This window comes from Nicotiana attenuata, chromosome 6 (genome assembly GCF_001879085.1).
Source record: "Nicotiana attenuata strain UT chromosome 6, NIATTr2, whole genome shotgun sequence".
Classification (NCBI taxonomy): Eukaryota; Viridiplantae; Streptophyta; class Magnoliopsida; order Solanales; family Solanaceae; genus Nicotiana; species Nicotiana attenuata.
The window spans coordinates 64,132,326-64,147,079 of record NC_031994.1 but is presented as its reverse complement, the minus strand read 5'-3'; positions in this window follow the sequence as shown (position 1 = coordinate 64,147,079).

Sequence of the window (14,754 nt, the reverse complement as noted above, 5' to 3'; positions counted from 1 at the left end):
GAAGAATCACTTTTTGTTCTTTTTCCTGAAATTTTCAAAAGACCCCCAACCAAACAAATTTAATCCGTATTCTGCGACTCCGCAAGGGGTTGCTTGTTATGCTGAGTTTAACATCGAAGACGACGAAACTCTGATAGATTTATGAGGACTCCGGATAAATACCGGGTATTTATTGTGATAAAATTGTTGGAAATGTACGTCAAGTCTGAAGATGTTCGCAATAATGAGGTTACGCAAAGTAGGGATATTCTCAATCATCGGGTGGTTATTTTGGAGCAGTTTTAGCCGAACAGGTTTCGGGTGAAAGAGTTTGGCCTGATCTAAACTTATCTCCATGGGCGAATGAGGAGCGAGGAAATAACTTCTCCCCTAGTTTACATAATCCACAAGCCGAGTGGTAAACTTTAATTTTTCTTTGTGTTACGATATTTATTTCTGGGTATTGAATTTGTATTAACACTCATATATTCCACAGGGAGTACCGGCCAAATATGAATTTCACAAGTTATGAACCAACGGCCAGTTGGAATATGCCTAGTTTTGGTGTGTTGGATCATGGTGGTCCATTCGGGAGTCATCATCAACAGGATAATGTGCATCATGTGATATCAACACATTATGATTTGTAAGGGAAGTGATAAAGTTTATATGTAATGTTTGGATCAATGTGAGCAACTCATTATGTTTTTTGGTTGTGCAGGGAAAACGAGCAACTTGAAGGTCATGTCCTTACTCAATTGCCCAAAGACGACATATTTAATCGGGATCTGACAGATGCGCAGAGTCGGGAAGAGAATATTGATTATGACAACAATGCCGATGAGTCTGGAGATGACACACCCTTCCCTGATAAGGGTGATGATGAGGAGGAAGAGAATGCTGAACCTGATTTGACGAGAGAGCAAGCTCCACCTCCCGTTAGACCAAGAGTGTACGAGTCCCACGTGCCATTTCATTCAAGGGAGATCCCCTACCTTGATCATTTTCCAAGTATGCCGGATGTGGATGCCCTCACAAGGGATATTGACGAAATTCAGACAGCAACGTGGGATAAATCTAGAGTAACGGTGCTGTCAAAGGGCATTCTTTTTCTTGATAAAGTGTGCCTAAGCAGCGCGGTGCGAATGTACAGCGTAAAAGAGTATTGTAAATTTGTGGTTCACGATTCATCTCCGGATGTATACAAGGTTATTTGCCGTAGATGGTTTACGGGTTGTAATTGGATGTTGCGTGCGAGGAAGAAGAAAATAAATATGTGGGTTGTGGGTAAATACATTGCACCCACAATTGTAAAATTGACACATTCAGTGGGAATCATTTTAACTTGAATGTTGACTTGATTTCTCTTGTCTTGATTCCGCACATTGATGCGTCCATAAGGTACAAGATCAAAGAGTGTATAACATCTGTCCACCAGGAATATGTGTGTGCCATTACCAAAAGAGAGGCATTTTTCGGGCGCAAACGTGCATTTGAAATTGTTTAGGTAACTGGGATAAGTCCTTTGCATCTCTACCCTGGTACATGGACGCATTGCAACACATTGACCTCGGTAGTGTTGTTGAATGGAAGCTTGAGCGGACTCCGGGAATGCCAGAAGATATATTCAGATATGTGATGGATATAATTTATTCATATATTTTTATAAGTAAATATTAAATATTTTAAATAAAAGATGAATAAATATACCATGTTCTCCCATATTTTTTTAACATACTTCGCAGGAGGAAGAGCGTATGAAAATTAAAGAAAAAAAGCAAAAAAGAGTGAGAATTGAGTAGTCAACTGGGAATGAAGAAGCAAATATAGCACCATAGTTGCGACAATGGCAATTGAAAATCATGAAGCAAATTACCTAGTTGCAACTAGCAAACTATAGTTGAAACTATGGTTCTTCCTATGCAAAATGAAACTCAATTGGCAAAGTCATAGTTGCACCTAAAATTTTTATAGTTGCAACTATGAAGAACCTTAGGCAAGAAAACTCTATAAATAGAGTGTGAATTTTAAAGAGAAGACATCGAGTCTTGGGAAGAGAAAAACTATTCTTGGTCTCTATTTTGTCTTTAATATTCCTAAGTTCTAGTAGTTATCTTTTTGTGAAAAATAATATCAATTCTTCGTATTTCTAAACTAGTTTCTTTTTCTTACTTCATAATGGAGTAATCTTTTTTTTTTGTTGGGAAAGTTGATGAAGCCTTATATATATATATATATATATATATATATAATACTATATCAGTTTTAATACATTCTTTGTTTGAAACTTTCTATTTATATTTTATATTGTGCTATAATAATGGTTTTTAACTAATCATTGTTATCACTTCTATATATTTGATCTTTAAGTAACTCTCATATTAGTTTTATAATTCTCACGGAGCAAAATTAATATATAGTAACTATTGAATAAAATAGTGAAGTGAGAGTAATTATTAGTAAGCTATTATTAAAAGTCGGTAATCTTGCTTGCCTCAATTTTAATTCTCACGGAGGAATTGTAGTCGCAGGAGTATTGATTTAGTAAAAATATTCTCACGAAGTTCTTACTATCTTTTAGCACAATTCAGACCAGAAGATATTTCGGTTTAACCGTCACTAGTTTTAACTCAATTAATTACATAACCTCACGGAGTGTTATTAGTTGATTAATTCTTGGTGAGATAAGATATAATTATATTAGCAATAAGCAATTATCCTTTAGAGAAATACATGTAGAAAGTGAGATTTTATTATAATGTATTATCAAGTGAATTCAATGATTCCCAACTCTTTTAAATTATAAATCTTTCGAAAGTTGTTTAATTTTGTTAAGTATTTAACAAGTTTTAATTCCACAAACTTTTCATCAATCTGATTCCCTCAAATAGTAGCTAAAATATTATAAGTTTGTAGAATAGATTTTCCAATCTCTGTGGGACGATATCATAAACTATACTAGAATTTGACAAAGCACGAGCAGGAAATTCTTATACACATTGGACTCGTCAAATTTTTGGCGCCGTTGCCGGGGATTGGCATACATCTACTTCAGATTAAATATTTTGTTACTAATTTGAGACCTTATTATTGTTATTTATCTATTACTATTATCACTAATTACTAAGTAGTACTATAACTACTACTGTAATATTAATATTATCATTTTCTTTTTGTAACAGGACTTTAAAAAGAAAAAAATATATATTAGTACTTCTTCCTATTAATATATACTTCTTCCTATTATTGCTATCATTAGCTTTCCTTCATTATATTTAGTGTAATTATTATTAGTACTATCACCGATTGTATCATTTTTTTTCTCAATCCCTGTACTTCGACGTATTTTTTTTAATTTTTCAATATAGTTTGTTGTTACATATTATTATTTTCTTATCATTGTTTAGTTATAATTATTTTTCTGTAATATTATACTATTATTAGTATTAGTACTTCTACAATGTTATTCTTACGGATCACTATTATTCACTAGTACAACTTTTGTTTATAATTAATAATACTATACTATTTCAATTCATTGTTAGTATTACTACTGATGCTTACTTGTTAGTTTCATTGTTTTATATTTTTATTTATTTTACTAGACTAATTACTAGTATTATTATCTACAATATTGTGGTATTTGTTTTTCTTCACTAACTATTTATATTTGAAATTTACTTTAGTTTAGTTATTAATTACTAGTACTATACTAGAAATTAATGTTCATTTTTTTTACTTTCAAAATTTTAAGTAGTTTATGACCCGCTCTTCTATAAAAGAATTGGCTAATTACGATCCTGAAATTGAAAGATATCTTCAATTGCGCAGGAAAGAACAAACATCGTCTTCTCAAGGAGCAACTTGTGAAGAAATGAAAAACCAGGAAGCAGAGGACGTTAACCCACTTGGGATCCCACCACCAGTCCATGTAGATGAGCAATTTGATGAAGTGGCGAAGGCCAGCAAACAGAATCCTTAGAGATTATGCTAGACCTGATCGCTTCAACTGTGAATCTAGTGTCAGGAAGCCCTCAGTGGCAGCCAACAACTTTGAATTCAGGACCGGCCTGATTCAGACAATTCAACAATCTTGTATCTTCACCGGTGATACAAGTGAAGACCCACATAGTCATTTAATTGATTTTCTAGAACTTGTAGAAACTGCTAAGTACAATGGGGTACCTCGTGAAGCTATCAAGTTAAGGCTATTTCCTTTTTCTTCAAAAGGAGATGCCAAGACTTGGTTGCGAAGTTTGCCTCAAGGGTCCATTACGACATGGGACCAGATGACTCAGATGTTTTTAAACAAATATTTTTCCCCTGCTAAAACAACAAAGTTAAGACAAGACATATCTAATTTCTTGCAGACTGACACTGAGTCAATTTATCAAGCTTGGGAAAGATTAAAAGCAATGTTAAGAAAATGCCCACACCATGACATTCCTGAACATATGCAATTGTACATTTTTTATCATGGGCTAAAACCCTCTGCTAGAAATGTGATAGATGCAGCTGCAGGAGATTTTGTAATGGGAAAAACCATAGAGGAAGCATTGCAATTGTTGAATGAAATTTCTGAGAACGCTATCCAATGGCCATCTGAGCGTGTAATCATTAAAAAGGCTGCTACGGTAAATCAGGTTGATGCTTTATCTACACTAACGCAGCAGATTTTTTCTTTGGCACAAAAGTTTGAATCTTTCCAGGTGAATACAAAACAATCAAACAGATCTGAGGCTTGTGATATGTGTGGAGGAAACCACCAGAACCATGAATGCCAAGCAACCTGTCACGACCCAAATCCACTAAGGGTCGTGGTGGCGCCGGACACTGCTGTCAGGCAAGCCAACCAAACTACTTAATCCAAATCTCGTTTTAATACCTTTTTTCTAAAATCCAGGGATTTCCTTCAAATTTGGCAATTTAAAAGATAATAGCCTCAAGTCGAATTTAAATGATAGGCAGTTAATATAAAGTACTTCAAAACATCCCAGAACCCGGTGTCACAAGTGCATGAGCATCTACTGACAGGGAAATAAAATACAACATCTGTCTGAAATACAGTGGACAGAAAGTTAATACAGTATGCTAGAAGGGACTGCTCTAGCTGCGGCCGTCTCGAATAATGCAGCTCACCTAGTCCCAGAATCATCCGTGCTGCTACGCCCAGTAGACCGCTAGAGTTACATATACCTGTGCAACAAAAACGCACAGAGGTGTAGCATGAGTACGTAAACAACGTGTACTCAATGAGTATCCCGCTAATCTCGAAGAAGTAGAGACGAGATGGTCAACTTCGACACTTGCTAGTGGTCTAATAATGTTGTCAATATTACATTAAACCGTGAATTTCTACCAACATGATTTTTATCAAATAGAAGGAAACAAGTAAACTATTATTCCTTTTTATGGGAAATTTCCCAAATTCCTTTTCCATTATTTTCCAAATATTCTCAAGCCATGAAGAGGCAATACCAACTTTAATAAGTTCAAGCAGCAATACAAGCATGCGCAAATCATGCCGAGGTCGACGGCCCGCTCCAACAGAAATGTAAACTGTGCACTTGCCGAGGGTCGACGACGCGCCTATAGATGCATCTATTTAATCTGCCGAGGCGTTGGGCCCGTTCCAAAATTTAAACACACACACAGACGGTCAATCAAGTAGCCAACATGGAATAATTATCCATAGAAAAGCCAATTCTCTTTTAAAGATTTTTGAAAATGAAGTTTAATCTTTTGTGGAAATTTATTTACTAACTCGAGGTGATTTAAGCAATTCAAATGTCGATAAGTTTACAATTAATCCAAGTATAGCATACTTTTGGGTCCTAACTACTCGGACAATAGCATAATAGTAGCTACGCATGGACTCTCGTCACCTCGTGCGTACATAGCCCCCACAAATAGGAGCACATAATCAATTATTTCACCTATGGGGACAATTCCCTCTTACAAGGTTAGAAAGGAGACTCACCTCGCTCCGAAGATCCATAACCGGCATTCCACGCCCTTCTGAAGACTCTAAATTGATGCACCTCGCTCCAAAACTAGCCAACGGTTACGCAAATCCATTAATATATGCTCAAATATTCATTACAATCTAATTTATAGCAATTCCTAACTCCGATCGGAAAGTTGACCAAAACGCCCTTGGGCCCACGTGCCCGAAATCCGAAATTTTTCGAAGATAAAGATTACCCATGACCTTAGGAACTCAAATATATAATTTTCACTAAATTCCATACTCAATATCGTGGTCAAATTCCAAGAAATGTAAATTTCTAGGTTTTCCACCAAAACCTAAATTTTTTCCATAATTTCCTTGCCTAAATCCATGTATAAACTTTGTATTTAACTCAAAGCTAGTATAAATTACTTACCTCATGACGAGTGACGAAAATGACACCTCAAAGTTGCTCCCCATCGGCTCCAATAGAAGAAAATGGGGTTGAAATGAACCCAACCCCGAATTTTAAAAGACCTCACTGCCTCAACTGTTTCCGCACCTGCGGTCCCTTGACCGCTTCTGCGGTTCCGCAGGTGCGGTTAAAATACCGCATTTGCGGTCCTCCCTAGGCCAGCCCTTTCTCGCTTCTGCGACGTGCCTTCCGCAGATGCGGTCCCGCTTCTGCGTAACTTTGACCGCATTTGCGGTCCTCTCCAAGATGCCCTCTTCCGCTTCTGCGACCAGCTTTCCGCAGATGCGGTCCCGCTTCTGCGGAACCTTGACCGCATCTGCGGTCCTTGAGCCTTTGACCAAAATCCGCTTCTACGGATGACTGACCGCATCTGCGGTCCTTGAACCGTAGATGCGGTTATGACAGAAGCAGCAAACCTCAGCCTTCCAAAAATCCCATTTTCGATCCGTTAATCGCCCGGAATCCACCCGAGGCCCCCGGGACCCCAACCAATCATACCGACCAATCCCAAAATACATTACGGACTCGCTCGAGGCCTCAAATCATACCAAACAATGCCAAAACCATGAATCGACCTCCAATCCAAGCTTAATGAACTTTAAGATTTCAAGCTTCTATTCTCGATGTTTAAATCTACCAAATTACGTCCGATTGACTTCAAATTTTGCACGTATGTCATATTTGACATTACGGACCTACTCCAACTTTCGGAATCAGATTCCGACCCCGATATCAAAAAGTCCACTTCCGGTCAAACATCTCAAAACCTTCAAGTTTCTATCTTTAGCCAAATGACTTCAAAATGACCTACGGACCTCCGAATTCACTTCCGATCGCGCCCCCAACTCCAGAATCACCATAGGGTCGCAGTCTCGGAATCTCAAACGGACATCGATAACACTGAAATGCTCTTCAAGCTAAACTTATGAAATTTCTTCTAAAATGTTAACTTCCTCAATAGGCGCCAAAACACTCCCGGGTTATCCAAAACCCGAACCGGGCATACGCCCAAGTCCAAAATCATCATACGAACCTGCTGGAACCTTCAGATCCCGATTCCGAGTTCATTTACTCAAAATCCCAATCCTAGTTCATTCTTTCAACTTTAAGCTTCCGAAACAAGAATTCTCCTTCCAACTCAACTCTGGACTTCCTGAAATTCAATTCCGACCACACGTACAAGTTACAATACCTGAAATGAAGCTGCTCATGGCCTCAGACTGTTGAACGACGCGTTAGGGCTCAAAATGACCGGTCGGGTCATTACATTCTCTCCCACTTAAACATACGTTCGTCCTCAAACGTGCTGAGAACTACACTGGGGTGGTCTGAAATCGCTGTTTAACTTCTCATCCACCTTCCCGTGCTACCACAACTCAGTTGAGCACATTAGCTCGATCAATTCTGAAGATATTCTCTTTTATTCAAGCAGATGCGCCTTAAAGTCAATTCCAACATCCGGAATTCTATGCCCGACCTGTTTCCACCATCAGGTCGCCATATTAATCATTTCACGCTGTACCCAAACATGGCTGCATAACTTTGCTGAGTTCACCCTAGCATCACTTTATTCGCCGGACCACAATAACCTTTTTCTGATCAACTTAGTCGAAACCTACTAATCTGATGCTCCCAATGCACCCCATGACATACCCAGGTCTTACTCTAACCTTTACAATACCGCCACGACGGAAGAGATGTGCAGAAATTCATAATCAACTGCCGAGTCAACAAATCATTAGGTCTATACTCCTGTCAAGAACCATCACTGCATTCTGGGCCGAGTAATGGCCTTAGCTCCTTAATGTACTTCATATACTCGGATTGCATGGATCTTAAAACCAATAACCTCGTCTCACCCAGTACGAACTACTCAAGCAATATGCCACCCCGGACATGATCAAAAGTCTCAAATGATGCCATAATGTGCCAATAGGCTACCGATTCGAACGCGATACAAGGAAGAAGAAAAATGAACTATGAAAAGGAGATCCAATTACCCCGCTCGCGAATCATACATGCGATGCGGGCGCACAGCTAATATAAGCTCTCCTCAGAAAATAGGAAACAGAACACATAAAAACAGATATGGGGAACTGTACTGAACGTCACACTGTTGCGGCGCGCAACCCGATCCAAAAAACTTAACCATGGCGGCGTGCCACCCGATCCACACAACATAACCATGGCGGCGTGCCACCCGATCCATACATAAAACTCACGCAAGGAGATATACGTCGAGCTAATTCTCCCATTACAGCAAAATACCGAATATCGGTCACAAGCACGCTAGGTGCATAATACCATTTCCTTGGGGAGACACACAGCGCTATAAGCTTCAAACTCAAGCACAACCGAGGTGCGATATACAATCTGAATCTCAAGAGCCATCCTGCTCATATAACATCATCTCTACTAGAACCTCAATACATAAGAAATTCACCAGGCCGCCGCACAACTCATACGGCGCAATACATCACTACATGAAACTGCTGACAACAATAACACCCCGGCTACTCTTCTGTAAGGATCACATTGCTGAAATGATCACAACTGGTCTGCTATAAAGCCCATATTCACATTAAATCCCTCCACAGACTTCCAGCTAATTTCGATCACACTGAACTAGGATATTAACCTTTAAAAGGTCCCTAATGACCCCCCTTCTTCTCATAACACAAAAGAACAACCATCATAACTGGAGTAATCCTCCACAATCCACAACCCAATGACTGAGTGCCCTCCAGGCATATATTCTCAACTTATCGATATCATCACAAATCTTCATACTTGGTTTAAATCTTTAATCAATCAAGTGACTACATGCCATACTTATACAATCTTCCTGTGGGACACGCTCTCACAACCTATCATAAAAAATAACAGGTCCGCACATCCAAACCACCGGCTGCACTAACGCTGAAAAGCGATCAAGAATCCTTAACCAGGATGCAAAGCCTCCTTCACGAAACACCGATCTCAGGTGACGCTAAGGACAATACAAACTTACTTTAAACATCCAACCCCTTTCTTGCTCATCCGAGCTCGTGACATCCTCGTCACCACCGAACTGCAACCTTGATCCCCACTCCAAATTCCATACCACTCGCTGCACCCAACACGCCAACATGCAATAGAACACGATTTTCGTCATATCTCCGAAACCATTAATAGGTTAACACTTCATCATATAAGAACTTTTCACTTAACTCACTTCAGGAGAACCATTGTATCACACAGGTGAATTCTCATAACCGAAGAATATGCAAATCTCTAAGTAGTGGTCTAAGCCACCATAGCCCTTCCGGAATCCGCTTCCACATAACAAGCCATAACAGTAGAATGCTTCTAAATAATATCAGCTACGGCGGCTGACAAGCCTCATACATACCGTCACAAATCATTTGCATAACTTGATCATGCTGAAGGAACTGATCACTACCATCAATATGCCAATTCAACCATGGCTAGCCAATCCATCTTCGTCCAATTTATCCTTGATTGCCATCAAAACAATAATAACTCCATTCAACACTTACCATACTCTATCCGCACTCATCTCGAGTGACCTTGAATCATGAGACCATACTGTCTCAAATCCCACGAACCATCTCATACCTCTCAAATGCTACACTGCAAGTCAAAACATCATAGAACATTCTGAGCCTCTTCTCATAAGCTGCTAACAAGCTCGATCCTTACCCGTAACCATACACCCAAAATCATTAGGCATCACACCTCATCTTGCGAATTTGCCATGACCGCTGTTGAGAGCCACCCGCTCTGACTTGGCCCCGAATATAATCAACTCCATGAGTTAATCCCATCACTTGAATACCCCCTTGGTGAAAAACCCGCCGAAACAATTCCCATGGAACCCGCAACTATACAAAACAAAACCCTGAATCTTCTTCCAATCTGAACATGGGCCAATAAGGCCAACGATAGCCCACCTTTAATACTTCCTTGCTCAAATTACCACTTCTGGCCCTTTCTCGTAGCTGAAATAGCCCATCGATATGCTAATAGCCAAAAATCTCGCAAGTAGTTAACCATGCAACCCAATCATAAGCGGTGGGACTCTCCCACTTAGCATGAAGCCATCATTTCACAAATCTGGAATTCACCCGTCCTCTTTATCTCTTATTGACATAACCTCGCGCAGTCAGCCGCCAAAGTTCTCGAAATATTTCTCTAAAACCCCTTCTTATATTCTGACTCATCAATCATATTTGCACAGCCGATCCCTTTGCTATATAACCGATAGAATTTTTCGCAGAAGCCTCGCCAACCACGCGACCGCTAACCTGCTCACTTGGGTAACCCACCTATAAAAGCTCTCCCCGGCATCTTCCAACGCGGCTGCACGGGATACAATCATTACGACATCAATAACACATCCTGAGTCTGAGCTCACTCTCCAGCTGCACATGTCCATTTACCCCTCGTGGACATCATTTAAATTTGCGGCGATAACCTTCCAATTCGAAGTTATGCTGCATCCTTCTTTCTTTTAGGCAGCTCCTTTTCGTTATATCAAATCTCCTGCCGCATAATAGCCCATACTTCAAATTAAATCCGTAGACCCCAATCATCAATCACTAACATTCTCAAATCACTCCAAACTCTCCTTAAGGTACGTGGTCATCCCACTGCAAAGCCCATATGCAACTCCGCCACTCTCCCACTTTGGCAGAACTCATCCCCTTAATTGATCACTCGACCCTTGGCCTCTTATACTCGCCCTGACACTTCCCTCATGTCTTTCCTCATACTTTGCTGCTCAATGATTGCCTGAAATAAAATCTATCTTAGAATTGCCGGTTCAATCCTGAACCACCTTACCTCGCGATATCTAACAGCCACACTTTCGATACTATCTCCTAAAAGCTTGCCCCAAAGTCGAATTGTAGAAAGTCATAACACCGGCGAGCTTAGTACATTCATCAAGGACAATGACACCTCATCACAGATGAGAATTCCTCCACGCTTACAAATACCAAGCCTCGTTACCCCATCATCGCAAATCTGCACGTTCTTAGTCCGATTGCCCTTCCCTTACCGGGAATAAAATACCGAATCCCTATATCATGCACTCAATAAACCTCCCTTCAAGTCATTTACTGCCCCGACACGTGGGCAACATCCTACCATCATATCACAACTGCGGAACAATCGTTCATAAGCATCATGGCAACTTGTGCCTAGCCTCAGAGCCCTCAGAAGTACCGTTACTGGGCTGAAACAATAAAATATCCTTCCACAAAGCAACGATAATAGCTTAGACGACTATACCGGGAGAAACATCCCGCACCATATTCATAATATCATTACAATTCTTCAATTCTCAATGAATAGCAAGCGCTTTGCGTCGCGTAAGATTGAGTAGGAAGGAAACAAAGGCATAAGCCTCACAGGAATCAAAACGCACGATGAGGAATCAAGAAGGGAAGTACTCCTAACTGCCCTACAGCCTCCCGAGGATAAGTACAGACGTCTCCGTACAGATCCGCGAGACTCTACTAGACTTGCTCATGGCTCGTGAGACCCTAGGAACCTAGTGCTCTGATACCATGTTGTCACGACCCAAAATCCACTAAGGGTCGTGATGGCGCCGGACACTGCTATCAGGCAAGCCAACCCAAATTATTTGATGAAGTTCTCATTTTTAACAATCTTGAAAGATAAGTACTAGACGTCTCCGTATCCGATCCGCGAGACTCTACTAGACTTGCTCATGACTCGTGAGACCCTAGGAACCTAGTGCTCTGATACCATGTTGTCACGACCCAAAATCCACTAAGGGTCGTGATGGCGCCGGACACTGCTATCAGGCAAGCCAACCCAAATTATTTGATGAAGTTCTCATTTTTAACAATCTTGAAAAGTAAGATTTTCCTTCAATTTTTCATAAAATGAAAAGATAACTGCTTCGATTCAAATTAAATAACAAGCAATTAGTACAAAATATTTCAAAACCATCCCAGAACCCGGTGTCACAAGTGCATGAGCATCGACTGATAAGGGAATAAGATACAACATCCGTCCGGAATACAGTGGACAGGAAATAAATACAATATACTGGAAGGGACTATACTAGCTGTGGACCGCCTCGAATAATGCCACTCACCTAGTCCCAGAATCATCCGTGCTGCTACGTCAGTAGGCCGCTAGAGTTACATATACCTGTGCAATAAAAATGCACAGAAGTGTAGTATGAGTACGAAAACAACGTGTACTCAATGAGTATCCCGTCTAACCTCGAAGAAGTAGAGACGAGATGGTCAACTTCGACACTTACTAGTGGTCCAATAATAATATGGTGAAGATGTGAGAATAACATGGATTTATCTAGCAATTATAACTCATAAAGCAAGAAAACAGGTAACACCTTCTCAAATAACAATGAAATTCCAAGATTTACTTTTCGTTATCTTTATAGTTTATAGCGGCCATAAAAAGGCAATATCAACTTCAATAAGTTTCAGGATAAGCAATGCAAGCATGCGCATATTATGNCCAAGTATAGCATGCTTTTGGGTCCTAACTACCCAGACAATAGCATAATAGTAGCTACGCACGGACTCTCGTCACCTCGTGCGTACGTAGCCCCAATAAATAGGAGCACATAATCAATTATTTCACCTATGGGGACAATTCCCTCTTACAAGGTTAGAAAGGAGACTCACCTCGCTCCGAAGATCCATAACCGGCATTCCACGCCCTTCCGAAGACTCTAATTGATGCACCATGCTCCAAAACTAGCCAACGGTTACGCAAATCCATTAATATATGCTCAAATATTCATTACAATCTAATTTATAGCAATTCCTAGCTCCGATCGAAAAGTTGACCAAAACGCCCTCGGGCCCACGTGCCCGGAATCCGAAATTTATCGAAGATAAAGATTACCCATTACCTTAGGAACTCAAATATATAATTTTCACTAAATTCCATACTCAATATCGTGGTCAAATTCCAAGAAATGTAAATTTCTAGGTTTTCCACCAAAACCTAAATTTTTTCCATAATTTCTTTGCCTAAATCCATGTATAAACTTTGTATTTAACTCAAAGCTAGCATAAATTACTTACCTCATGATGAGTGAAGAAAATGGCACCTTAAAGTTGCTCCCCATCTGCTCCAATGGAAGAAAATGGGGTTGAAATGAACCCAACCCCGAATTTTAAAAGACCTCACTGCCTCAGCTATTTCCGCACCTGCGGTCCCTTGACCGCTTCTGCGGTTCCGCAGGTGCGGTTAAAATACCGCATTTGCGGTCCTCCCTAGGCCGGCCCTTTCTCGCTTCTGCGACGTGCCTCCCGCAGATACGGTCCCGCTTCTGCGGAACTTTGACCGCATCTGCGGTCCTCTCCAAGATGCCCTCTTCCGCTTCTGCGACCAGCTTTCCGCAGATACGGTCCCGCTTCTGCGGAACCTTGACCGCATCTACGGTCCTCGAGCCTTTGACCAAAATCCGCTTCTGCGGATGACTGACCGCATCTGCGGTCCCGCTTCTGCGGTCCTTGAACCGCAGATGCGGTTATGACAGAAGCAGCAAACCTTAGCCTTCCAAAAATCCCATTTCCGATCCGTTAACCGCCCGAAATCCACTCGAGGCCCCCGGGACCCCAACCAATCATACCGACCAATCCCAAAATACATTACGGACTCGCTCGAGGCCTCAAATCATACCAAACAACGCCAAAACCACGAATCGACCTCCAATTTAAGCTTAATGAACTTTAAGATTTCAAGCTTCTATTCCCGATGTTTAAACCTACCAAATTACGTCCGATTGACTTCATATTTTGCACGCAATCATATTTGACATTGCGGACCTACTCCAACTTTTGAAAGCGGATTCCGACCCCGATATCAAAAAGTCCACTTCCGGTCAAACTTCTCAAAACCTTCAATTTTCTATCTTTAGCCAAATGACTTCAAAATGACCTACGAACCTCCGAATTCACTTCCGATCGCGCCCCAACTCCAGAATCACCATACGGAGCTATTTGCAGTCTCGGAATCTCGAACGGACATCGATAACAGTGAAATGCACTTCAAGCCAAACTTATGAAATTTCTTCTAAAATGCTAACTTCCTCAATAGCCGCCAAAACACTCCCGGGTTATCCAAAACCCGAACCGGGCATACGCCCAAGTTCTAAATCATCATACGAACCTGCTGGAACCTTCAGATCCCGATTCCGAGGTCATTTACTCAAAATCCCAATCCTAGTTCATTCTTTCAACTTTAAGCTTCCGAAACAAGAATTCTCCTTCCAACTCAACTCTGGACTTCCCGAAATTCAATTCCGACCACATGTACAAGTCACAATACCTGAAAT